The 12,593-nt window shown below is 43.2% G+C and overlaps 1 long non-coding RNA gene and 1 gene segment (V, D, J or C); both read left to right on the forward strand.

The window, feature by feature from the left end:
* LOC131517958 (T cell receptor delta constant-like) overlaps positions 1–12,593 on the forward strand; it is a 193,710-nt gene that overhangs the window by 166,921 nt on the left and 14,196 nt on the right.
* LOC131516932 (uncharacterized) lies at positions 2,472–7,802 on the forward strand. Its single transcript, XR_009264295.1, has 2 exons — positions 2,472–2,702; positions 6,548–7,802. It is a non-coding gene; the product is annotated as an uncharacterized LOC131516932 (long non-coding RNA).

Raw genomic sequence — 12,593 nt, forward strand, 5'->3', positions numbered from 1 at the left:
AAACATCATATGACTTCACTCATATGAGGACTTTAGGACAAAGAACAGATGAACATAAGGGAAGGGAAGCAAAAATAATATAAAAACAGGGAGTGGGACAAAACATAAGAGCCTCTTAAATATGGAGAACAAACAGAGGGTTACTGGAGGGGTTGTGGGAGGGGGGATAGGCTAAATGGGTAAGGGGTATTAAGGAATCTACTCCTTAAATCATTGTTGCACTATATGCTAACTGATTTGGATGTAAGTTTAAAAAATAAAATTAAAATAAAATAAAAAAGCATGGGGTGCCTGGGTGGCTCAGTCAGTTGAGTGTCCGACTTCAGCTCAGGTCATGGTCTCGCAGTTCGTGAGTTCGAGCCCCGTGTCTGGCTCTGTGCTGACAGCTCAGAGCCTGGAGCCTGCTTCATATTCTGTGTCTCCTTCTCTCTGCCCCTTCCCCACTCATGCTCTGTCTCTCTCTGTCTCTCAAAAATGAATAAACATTAAAACAAAACAAAACAAAACAAAACAGGGGCACATGGTAACTCAATCTGGCCCTCGGTTTCAGCTCAAATCATGATCTCACTGTTTGTGGGTTCAAGGCCCGCATCAGGCTCCACACCGATAACACAAGGCCTGCTTGGGATTCTCTCTCTCCCTCTCTTTCTGCCCCTCCCCCACTGACATTCTCTCTCTCTCTCTCTCTCTCTCTCTCTCTCAAAATAAATAAATAAATTTTTTAAAATCTATAAAAGACATTTGGGATGAATTAGGAAAATTTGGTTGTGGACTGGCGATTAAATGATTTTCAGGAATTGTTAACTTCATTAGGTGGGAAGTGGTATTATAGTTATGCGGGAAAATACTTTGCTTTTTAAAAATTCATGTTGGGGCGCCTGGGTGGCGCAGTCGGTTAAGCGTCCGACTTCAGCCAGGTCACGATCTCGCGGTCCGTGAGTTCGAGCCCCGCGTCGGGCTCTGGGCTGATGGCTCGGAGCCTGGAGCCTGTTTCCAATTCTGTGTCTCCCTCTCTCTCTGCCCCTCCCCCGTTCATGCTCTGTCTCTCTCTGTCCCAAAAATAAATAAAAAAACGTTGAAAAAAAAAAAAATTTAAAAATTCATGCTGAAATGTTTAAGAATTGTCATGATGCTTATAATTTATTACTAAATACTTGACCAAAATAAATACCAAATACAGAAAATATTAACCAGTGTTAAATCTAGGTAATTGAGTTTATAGATATTGATTCTATTAACCTCTTTTTTTGGAATATTTCAAAAACTTTATAATAAAGTGTTTTTTAAAGTTTTTATTTTTAAGTGGCCAAGTAGTCTGCAGTAAGTTTAAATAGGGGAAGAGTGAAATGCCATATGTTTCTTAATAATTAGCATACCTTCTTAAAGAATACTGCTCTGCTCAAATAACTCCCTGAAGGTGAAGGCATTTGAACAAATTAAAATGGTATGTTCATATGACATATTTCTAAGACAACAGAGAATTCTGTTGCTGACTACACAGGTAAAATAAATAAGAAAACCACCTAATAGTGATGTTGCACATTTAGGATTATTCTTATTCAAGACATAAGCACAAGTGAGGTATCTTAAAAACCACTGACTTTCAAGATATGAGATAATGATAATAGCTGAAAATCAAGTGTTCCTCTTGGGGGAGGGGAGTATTCCTGACTCCTACAGATGTACCAATGAACTCCAATCAACTGACTGTCAAGCTCATGTCTCCTTAAGTTGGGTGAGTATCCTAGAAGAAGGTTCGAAAAGGTTTTGATAGGGGGTCCTGGGTGGCTCAGTCAACTGAGGATCTGACTCTTGATTTCAGCTCAGGTCATGATTTCACGGTCATGAGGTCGAGCCTCACGTTGGGCTCTGTGCTGGGCATGAAGCCAGCCTGAGATTCCCTCTCTCCTTCTCCCTCTGCCTCTCCCCCACATGCCCACTCTCTCTCTAAAAAGAAAAAGAAAAGAAAAGGTTCTGACAAAAGTCGGGGTATATCAGGAGTCCCCTGAATGAGGGGAACTTGACTAGATTTATCCATACTCGGGACCTTATATTATGCTCTATTCAAAAGCCTGGCCTCTTTTAATTCCTATCCAGTCACTAAGGGTATTATTTGACCCATTAAACCTGCAAGCATTTTGCTCTATTCCTCTTCTTTATAGTTTTGCCAAACATTCAAGTTACCGTCCCAACTAGCTGCCCGTTAAATAAGTAAACATCATTTTTCATGGAAAGTCTGAACTACTGCCACAGAAATGTTGTATGGGTACTGAAGGTAATGTAGTCAGACTCTACGCTTTCACTGAGCCCTCCCTCTGTCACCAAAGCACAACCATCCTGGATCCAGTGTCTGTCCCCCCAGAGTACCATCACGCAGAAGAAACCAGTGGCAGATGACTTACAGATCCATGGTCCTTGACTCTAGAGATTCAACCAAAGTATTTGGGTCAATTTTCTCACTTTTACAGAACTGGATGCTGCTGTGCACCGTGGCTTCTGACCACTTATTCATCGATCAGTCAAAGCATATGATGCAAATGATCTGCTAATCACTAGCAAGCAAGTCGAGCATGCTGGAGCAGTAGAGAAAGCCAGCTGCCATTGCAGCTTCGGCAGCAGAAGAACAAATGTAGAACAGTAGTTCCCAAAGTAGAGCCCATGGACCTGTAGGGTCCCCAAGACATTTTCAGGGACTCCGTGAGGTAAGAACTATTTTCACAATAATACCAAAACACGACTTGCCTTTTCCATTCTGTTGATTTCTACACTGATGGTCAAATTTCCAGCCCTGTAGCATGAATCAAAGCAGTGGCATCAATGCTGTGTTACGAGTCATTGTATTCTTTACTGCCATGTTATTTTCAGGTGGAAAAAAGCCGGTTTCATTTTAAAGTACCATTAACTGTATTAGTTTGCCAGGGCTGCCATAATAAAATACCACATGCAATACGGTTTAAACAACAGGAATCTATTTTCTTAGTTCTGAGGCTGATGGTCCAAGATCAAGGTGCCTGCAGAGTTGGTTCCTCCTGAGGCCTCTTTCCTTAGCTTATAGATGGCCACCTTCTCTCTGCGTCCTCACATGGCCTTTCCTCTGTGCATGCATACCCCTGGGCTCCTTTCTTTGTGTCCAAATTTCCTCTTCTTATAAGGATACCAGTCAGACTAAATTAGGATCCATGCTATTCCAATCCAGATGGCCTCATTTTAACCATATCTTTAAAAACTCTAACTCTAGGGACACCTGGGTGGCCCAGTCAGTTAAGCATCTGACTTTAGCTGAGGTCATCATCTCACAGTTTGTGGGTTCAGGTCCTGCATGGGATTCTGTGCTGACAGCTCAGAGTTGGGAGCCTGTTTTGGATTCTATGTCTCTCTCATTCTCTCTTTCTCTCTGCCCCTCCCTCACTTGTGTGCTCGCTCTCTCTCTCTCTCTCTCTCAAAAATACATAAATATTTTTTTAAAAAACACCCTAACTCTAAATACAGCCACATTCTGAGGGTACTGGGAGAGAAGACTTCAACATATGAATTTTGGGGAGGACACAATTCAGTCTATAACAATGACGAAGCAGTAAAAAGTATTAATTTCATAAACTCTCAACTCTTGGATATGTTTTTTTTTAATGTTCTGTGTGACAAAAGGGGAAGTACACACAAAATACTTATGCTGCATTCTAAATTAGGATAGTTATCTCAAGGGAAAACATTTGTGCAATAGGCTGAATTGCAAGCTGAACTAGCCAGTTTTTTCATGAGACGTCACTTTTGCTTGAAAGAATAACTGACAGATAAACTATGGGTATTCAGACTTGGGCATTTGGCAGGCATCTCCTTGAAAATGAATGAACTGAGCCTGTCACGTCAAGAAAAACTGAAAATTGTGGCTAATGATAAAAAAAATCTAAGCTTTCAGGCAAAAAGCAGAATTTGGGAAAACTTGTATCTGCCACCATGAGCTGAATGCTCCCCCCCCCCCTCTAGTGTTTAAATACTTTTCTGATTTAAAGATGTTGATGGTGATATTAACTACTGTGATAGTTTGACACTGTATAATGAAATGTGTCAACATGTGGAAGTTGCCTAAATCAGTGAACCAATTATTTACCAAATGACCAATGGATAGTGTTACAAAACCATGCACCAGCGAAGGTTCCATCCAAAATGCAAGCTAGACCAATGGATTTGAGTATAAAAGAATATGAAAAGTTCATTAATATGGTTTCAGATTCCACATTGCAATCAACATCTTTTTTCAAACTGCAGATCTGTGCAAGTCCAGAGTTTTCTCATATTTTTAAACCAAACCAGCAGATTTCAGTAGATGGAATGCATAAGTAGACATGAGAATCCAGCTGCCTATTAATAAGCCAGCTCTGCCCTGACAGATACCAAAGACTATGATCAAACACCCCCAGTATCTATGTCCCTTCCTTGTGTCTACACTCCCCCATGTTTTTTGCTCTCCATGTTCCTCCCTGTACATGATATGAAGTATCTTCAACAGCCTGGTATCCTCCTTTGAATACACCGCAGTTTGTTTATAAACCCTCAAAGAGTACATGTCAATACTGGAAGCAGGCGGTGGTGATAAATACAGCTAGTTCAAAGTCCACAATTCCAAATATTTCAAGCCTGGAGGATGTCCCTGATCAGCCCTTACTTCATTTCTTGTTTTGGTATCCCATGAATTTTCTCAAAGTACTTGGAGTCTCTGAGCTTGGGGCCTGGTCTTAGCTGGGAATGGACAATACCATGGCAAGCCCAGTTTTCACACAGTTTCCCTTCCCTCTGTACCCACCTCAGAATGAAGTTGACTGACTGAGAACATGGCCCAGCCTCCCTCCAGGAAGTGCTGAACTTTAGGATACACCTGCCCTATGCCTGTTCCACGGCGTTCCCACAGAACAGCATCTCATACAACAGTGTAAAACCACATAGAGAAAGAAAAGGACAGGTTACCCAAGCCAGCCTATGGCCACTTCAGACAAGGAGGTCAGCAGAGACGATACCCAGAAACACTTTCAAATGATAAATGCCAGAATAAAAGCCAAAGAAGACTGGGTATTTGCCTAGTGTACTAAAAACTAGTAGGGGAGTCTGGGTGGCTCTGTCAGTTAAGCGTCTGACTTCAGCTCAGGTCATGATCTCATGGTCCATGAGTTCAAACCCCATGTCGGGCTCTGTGCTGACAGCTCAAAGCCTGGAGCCTGCTTTGGATCCTGTGTCTCCCTCTCTCTCTGCCCCTCCCCCATTCATGCTCTGTCTCTCTCTGTCTCAAAAATAAACATTAGAAAAATTTTTTAAATAAATAAATAAAAATAAAAACTAGCACTGGACTAGGAATTGGGATACTTGATTTCTTGGATGCTTCTTTGAAACTGGGTGCTTTGGCAAAGTTGTAAAATCTCACTGGATCTTTCTAGACTCTTTCATCTGAACATTCCAGGGAGTGAGTACATGATCCTCGAGGTCTCCCCCAGCCATGACACTCTAGGATTCCTCTCCAGAGGCACAACTGATCCTTGATTACTCATGTTAGTGGTAAAGAATGTGATTTGAATATAGACGAGGGGAAACTCATTTCTATGTGACTGTAGAATATATTTCATGGTGTGCAGCAAATCACAACAAATTTGTCTTCCCGATGATGCTTAACTCAGGCTAATGTTAAAAATCAATTTGCTCACGAGTAATGTTGCTCTGCTTCACTAAACAACTGCAGGTAGTATTCCATAAGGCAGCCTGGTGCCAGAGAGAGAGAGCAGAGGGCGTTCTGGCCATGGCTGTATTGCTTCCTAACTTATCCTCTCTGAGCCTGAGATATCTCATCCTTAAAACGGATTCAGAAGACACTTTCTGAGCACTCACTGATCAGGCACTGTGCCGGCACAGAATATACAGAGATGAACAAGACAAATCCCTTCTCTCAAGGGTCTCTACCTAATGAAAAAGAGGGGGAAACGGTTTTCATGAAAATTTAGGGAAAGTGTGGGTATCTAACCCAATTCAGTCTTTCACCAGCATTTACCCCTCCGCCCGCAAGTAATTCAACTGCAAAGCTAAGACCAGAAAATAAATAGGATCTAAGGAAGTGGGTTAAGATCCAAATTGGGGAATCAAAGAATAAGAAGGCATTTCAGGCAAAAGCAATCACATGGCAAAGGCAAAGAGGCCCGAAAGGACATGGAGCTTTCAGGAAGCACGTAGTTCAGTGCATCTGAGTTTATGGGAGCAAGTGAAAAGGTACAAGATGTAGGTCTGGATAGGTAAACAAAAGCCTATGTTACATATCATTTTATCCTGAAGATAATGGGGAGCTACCAATAATTTCAAGCATGTAATTTCATATTTGAGGTCACCCCGAGGCTTAACATCTGTATTAATTAGCTATTTCTCCTGTGATTGTGACCTGTAACAATCCCAAATTGTCTGCTGCTTACAACAACAAACATATATTGCTTTGGCTCACTGGCCTGCAGTCCAGCTGGACTTGGCTTCAATATGTGGGTTGGATTCAGTTCTGTTCTACATGTCTTCATTCTAGGACCCTGGCTGAAGCAGCAGTGACTCCTTGGAGCAGACTCCTCTCATCTCAGAAGAAAGAGATTCAAGAGTGCTGTGAAAATCCATGATGGGATGTCTCTTGGAGCCTCAGCCTAGACTAGCGCACTGTCACTTCCACCCATATTCTATTAATCAAAGCATGGCCAAGCCCCAAAGCCAATGAGTGGGATACATACTCTGCTCACAGAAGGCCTTGCAAAGTCATGAGGCAAAGTACCTGGACACATACTTCTGTTGCAGGGAGGGGTGAAGAATTGGAAGCCACAACAGCAGCATTCTCATCAGGATTCATCACCCCAGAACTCTCTGCCACAGCCATGAGATTGTAAGATTCACTGTCCCAGATCCACACATTTGTATGGTTTAGGTTTTGGGATTACTCCAGAGTTCCACTGCTTTTCATCCTCAACTGTTTGTTTCCTATAACTAGTTCCAATCAAACCGATTTCTAATGGCTGCTTGGGAAAGCTCTAGGAAGGAGTCAGTGAGTCTCACGCAGATTAACCAGTCCCTTAATTCATTTTCAAATGCAGTAACTACCTCCTGCTGTTGCAAACACTAGCTCCTAAAACCAGCTCTACTCAAGAGTCCAGGTTATAATTCCTTGTTCACATCTGGCCCTCCCCACGAGGCCCACATTTCCTTCCTTTCTGCCCCAAAGTCAACCCTTTACATGATTACTGAGACCATAACGCTTCTTCTTTTCCTTTTTTCCTGTTCACTCTTTGGTTTGTTTGGTTTCGGTTTTTGTTTTTTTGGTTGTTGTTTTTTTGTTTGTTTATTTGGTTGTTTTTTTCTCCCAGCAAAAGAATGTTAGACTCTGTACATGGGGATGAGGTTGCTCAATATTTATGCGACAGTCACACAGTTGTATGTAGGGTGGGAAGGACTTGTCACAAAGATTATAACTAGAACTGAGGTACTTAATCAAGCCATGGATTTGGATAAGATCTCCCAAAGAGAGTGTGAAGATAAACCTTTTTTTAATCTTGCTTCCTATTGATAGCAACAACAGCAAAATCCACACTCTCTTCAAATGGTTACCATTCAATAATGTCACTTTCGATGAGCCTAGCATATCACTTTATCTTCACAGTGACAGACACAGAGATCACAGGCAAACCAGGACCAGTGTGTGGAGAGCCCCAGAGGAGTTTTCGAAAAGGGAATAACTTGTCCAAAATCAGAGGTCAAACAAGAATACGAATAAAAAGCATGCATTGACTTTGGCCAAAGCCACTGTGTCTTGTCACATTGGCCATGCCTTGCACAAGGGCACTCAGCTGAGGGGACGAGCGGAGCTAAAATCCAGAGTGCGCTCGGCCAGCTGAGCCCAGGCCTGGTGCAATGCGGCATCAGCTGGAGAAAGGGGTGGCTTTTATAAAGCACACAAAGGTGCCATCTGTTCGCCAGGCTTGGACCCAAGGGACTGCCTCAGCATTTGCCCAACAGGGCTGCCTTTTCAACATCACACAAAGCACCATATGGGCTACTGGCAACCAGGAGAGTCCATGAAGAGGATGAAATTTTCAATTTACATGACAGCCCTTTCTAAACCTCCAACACTATTGAGGTGCAAAGTGGGGCAGGCAGAGGTGATTCAGAGGCTTAGGAGGTCACAGGGGAAATTATCCTGACCGCAAACATTTTCTGCCCAGCCCACAATGCGTAGAACCCACTCGAGACATCCAGAAATCTGACAGACTCCTCTGTGGAAGCCATCTGAGAGTGGACTGGCCAAAGGCACAGATGGGAACGGACATGATGACTTCTGAATGTCCATCATGGTCGCAAACTCCAGGGCAGATCCAGCCGGCAGGGCAGAAAAGCCTCAGACAGCAGCACCTAGGCAAGCCTGCCCTGAGCTAACTGCCAAAACCCTTTGAACTTGCTGGAGCTTGCCTGGGAGAAGACTATCAGAGGCCACATAGAGAAACCCAGGGCAGGTTTTTGTAAAGCTCTGTAGCACTGTGATTGGCGGGATACTCACAGTGCTACAAAACCCACAGAGACCTGTACAAAAACTGCAGGCAGCAAAAGTGGCATTTCCCCGGGAAAACCTCAGCCTGGCTACCATGCCCCGAGGGTCAAACACAGCAGGAAGCCACCCCTCTTGGCTCAGGAACCCGGAAAGGACGCCACAAAATTGACTGGACCAGGAAAAGTGACCCCCGCCCACACCCACGGCTGGCCTCTCACTCACTGCTGTTCTCCCTTGAATGAAACTGGCATTTCAACATATCCCCACAGCCACATGTGGGGAATGCAAAAGGTGTTTCTTTAAAAACTATTCCTGTCTTTGTTCATGTTGATTCTGTCATAAGGGTTATATGAGCCATCTCAGATGGAATTTCTGAATCCAAATCCCTAGAGAGATTTGCCTGAGTGTTTTGCTTTGCAGTTTAGAGAAAACAAATTCAAAGAGAGATTGATTGGGTTTTAGGGGAACGCCAGCCACAGTTGTTCATTCTAACGCTGACCGAACTGTAAATCACCGGGCCCTCATCAGGGCTCCATGCTGCCGTGTCACCTCTTGTTATGCCACACGCTATCTGTCCTTAAAGCAGCCCTGGTGAATGTAAAGGCCCTTGACTCTAGAATAGTCACAAACCCGAGACCCATCTTCTTGACATTGCCAGTTTTCCAAGACTGAGAGTTAGGTGTGGGTCTGGGAGTAAGAACAATCTAAAACAAGAGAAAGCAATCGTTCAGAGGACATCACGAGGTGTACTAGACTAGAAATGTTCCCCATAGGAACAAGTGCCCCTACCTACGCCTCAGGCAGCCTCCCAAAAGCAAGCCCACCCCACCTGCGATTGATCAAATCATCACGAACCAGTTGGCTAAGCAATGAGGGCCATTTTTCTAAGAGCTGAGCCCTGAAGACCCTCCAGTCCTAAAGCTAATAAGAAGAGGAGCTCCCGCGGACAACCGTTGAGGTTTTTGGAATGCCCTCAACTGCTCTGACACAAACTCGTCTTTGGAAAAGGAACTCGCCTGACTGTCGAACCAAGTAAGTAACGCATTTATCTGCTCTTTGAGTTTAGGGGCTCCTCCATTGAAGGTGGCGGAAATATCAGGAAATGTGAAACAGGTAGTAATAGCACCAAAACCATGTCAAGGAGGACTTTAGGGAAGATGTGAACTATGGTTAGTCCCCTCGATGGGAGCTGGGAGGAGGTTTGTCTGTAAAAAACAAAAACAGGCTCTGGAGCTGCGGAAGAACCCACACAAGTCCAGAGAAACTGAGAAAATTCTGCCCAATCTGCAGGATTCAGGTCAGGCTGTAGAGACCACAGAGTCGTTGGCTTAACTCCCCAAGGAGAGAACCCATCAGGAAAAAGGTTGATCTGAGCCTAAGTGATTCTATCAAAGTTCTTTAAATGTAAATATGAATACTTCTGACCTTCCTTAGGCCAAACACATGCTCTCGAGACAGCTCACTGGCCCTGGAGGGTGAAGCCAGAGGGTGGTCACTGGGGTTGCTACATTTCTCTTCAGAAAAAAACAAACAAAAACCCAGTTCCAGACATCGGCTTCTAATTGTTTGAGCTACAAATGGAAGCTAGGTTACTAGTGAGGAAGCGGGAACATTCTGGTTCCCAGCGAGACCAGATCCCAAGCAGAACAAAGTGAATGTGTAATGCCTCCAAATAAGAAATGCTTTAAAGTCTATAGGACACAGGCAGGAGAAATTCCCTAACAACTCATGGTGTTCATCTTCCTCACGAAGAGGGTATGGTGCCACTCGTTAATTAACTGCTATAAAAGAATCGACGGTGAAGTTGTCAAAAGATTGTACTCAACACAGAAGGCATCTTTTTGTGTCATTTAAATGACATTTGAATTCAACTGTGTCTTGCTAAAAAAAATTTTTTTAAAGTCTCCATTTGTCAGAAGCTTCCAGTTAAATAGTGGATATTAATATTAAGCCACCTAATGTAAAAAAGAAAGAAAGAAAGAAAGAAAGAAAGAAAGAAAGAAAGAAAGAAAGAAAGAAAGAAAATACAAAACCCCATTTCAAAGGTCCTAGGGAAGTCTAACAGTGGGGTCAGTGGTCCCAAATTTGCTGAGCTAGGTACTAGAAAATTAACAGCACACTCTGGCCTGATGCTTTGATATTCAGCTTGTGTTTTCCAAAGTAAAAGAAAGCTCCAGAGACGTGGGGTGGGAGAATTTGATGGGGTGGTCTCCTCTCAGAGAATGCCTACATGTATGATGTGAGGGAACCGTAGAATTCGGGGCTAAGGAAGGAAGAAGGAACGCAGGCTGGCCATTCCCAGGCTTACCTACTATGGGGAGAAACAGGGTATGGCTTTGCATCCAGAAAGAGAGAGAGATCCCAAGCTGTGCTAGCACTGCCAGGGCAGAGAAATTCAGATTTTAAAAAAAGAGAGAGAAAAATCATAGCAACATTTTGAAAATTCAACTAGTTCAAGTCCTTGCCTTTAGACCTCATTGGCTTCAAAATTTCTCACTAAGATAATAGTTTATCCGCATTCCCAGTGGAGTGGGTGACTGATTTCCCTAACCACCCTTTGTTCACCATGCTCTTCCTAATAAATTAAGTCCTTCTGTTTGCTGAGTTATGATCCAGTGTTTTCCTAAGTGTGGAATGCACAGCCTGAGGTTTTATATGGTACATAGACTTTTTCATTTTCATTGTGCTATCTTTTAATGGATATCAGAATAGTACAACTAGGTTGTCAAACCTCTATGACTTAAAGTTTCCTTTTAATTATATTTTAAGTTAAAAGGTAAGTAAATTTAAGAGGTGCCTGGGTGGCTTAGTCAGTTAAGCATCCAACTTTGACTCAGGTCATGATCTCACAGTTCGTGAGTTCAAGCCTCACATCAGGCTCTGTGCTGACAGCTCAGAGCCTGGAGCCTACTGCAGAATCTGTGTCTCCCTCTCTCTCTCTGCCCCTCCCCCACTCACACTCTGTCTCTTTCTCTCTCAAGAATATAAACATTAAAAAATTTTTTAAAGAGTAAATTTTAAAAAATTATTAAGCAAATTATATGACGGATGTGACAAAACAGAAATGTGATTAATTGAAGTCTGGGAAATACTGAGCTGGTACATTCCTTCATCCTTTGAAATGAAAAGATAAGGGGCATCCAGAGAGAGAAGGATCCAGAATATCTTTGAATGATGCCTTCTTTTTTAGCCAAGTAATATTGGATTGAGGAGGCCTCACTGCAAACCCAGAGACTTTATCTTCTCAGAAGCCTACTTCCTTTTGAAGCTTCCTTTTCCTTGGAAGCTCCTTTTGTGTTCTTATCTGCAGGGCTCCTGGGTGGCACAAAAGTAACAAAAGGTCTACACAAACCCACAGACCCAAATCCATCAAACCCACAGACCCAAATCCATCAACCTTTCAGCCCTCTGGATAGAGAAAACCTGGGCATGCCGCTTAACTTCATAAAGCAGAACCAGAAAACAGGACAAAACAGCATGGAATAAAAAACCACAATGTAAGCATGTGCTACTGACCATGACAATGATAGGAGCTTAGAAAAGAGCCATAGTCATCAGGAGCATCTTCAGGAAAGTGGGTCATGAGATACACTTAGAATAATATGTATTATTATGTGCCATCACTATATTAACTACCACTTTCTGAGTGTCTATTATGTATCAGGCCACTGGACAAGGCACTTTATTAATGAATGCCATTTTATGCACTTCTCACAATGGTCATGTGGAGGTAGGTACTATTCCTCACCTGTTTGCAGATGGGAGGTGGGTTCTCCAAGATCACAGAGTCAAAATTTGTATCATCTGTCTGATTCCACCATCTGTGCACTTGAGAACTTTTCTTTTCTGTTGGGACTGCAGTTTGATAGAGGCACATGAGAGGCTTTTCCTGCCTGGCCCAGCCTCCCCCTCCACCTCTACTGGGCTCCTTTCTAAGCTGCCTGAAGGGTCTGAAGCCACAGTTAGGCTGTTTCCCTTCCAACCACCATCCCCCACCACCATCCCGCCTTCACCAAGGACGTGCTCCTGCGCCCATACCCAAACC

Source organism: Neofelis nebulosa, chromosome 7, assembly GCF_028018385.1.
Source record: "Neofelis nebulosa isolate mNeoNeb1 chromosome 7, mNeoNeb1.pri, whole genome shotgun sequence".
Taxonomy (NCBI): domain Eukaryota; kingdom Metazoa; phylum Chordata; class Mammalia; order Carnivora; family Felidae; genus Neofelis; species Neofelis nebulosa.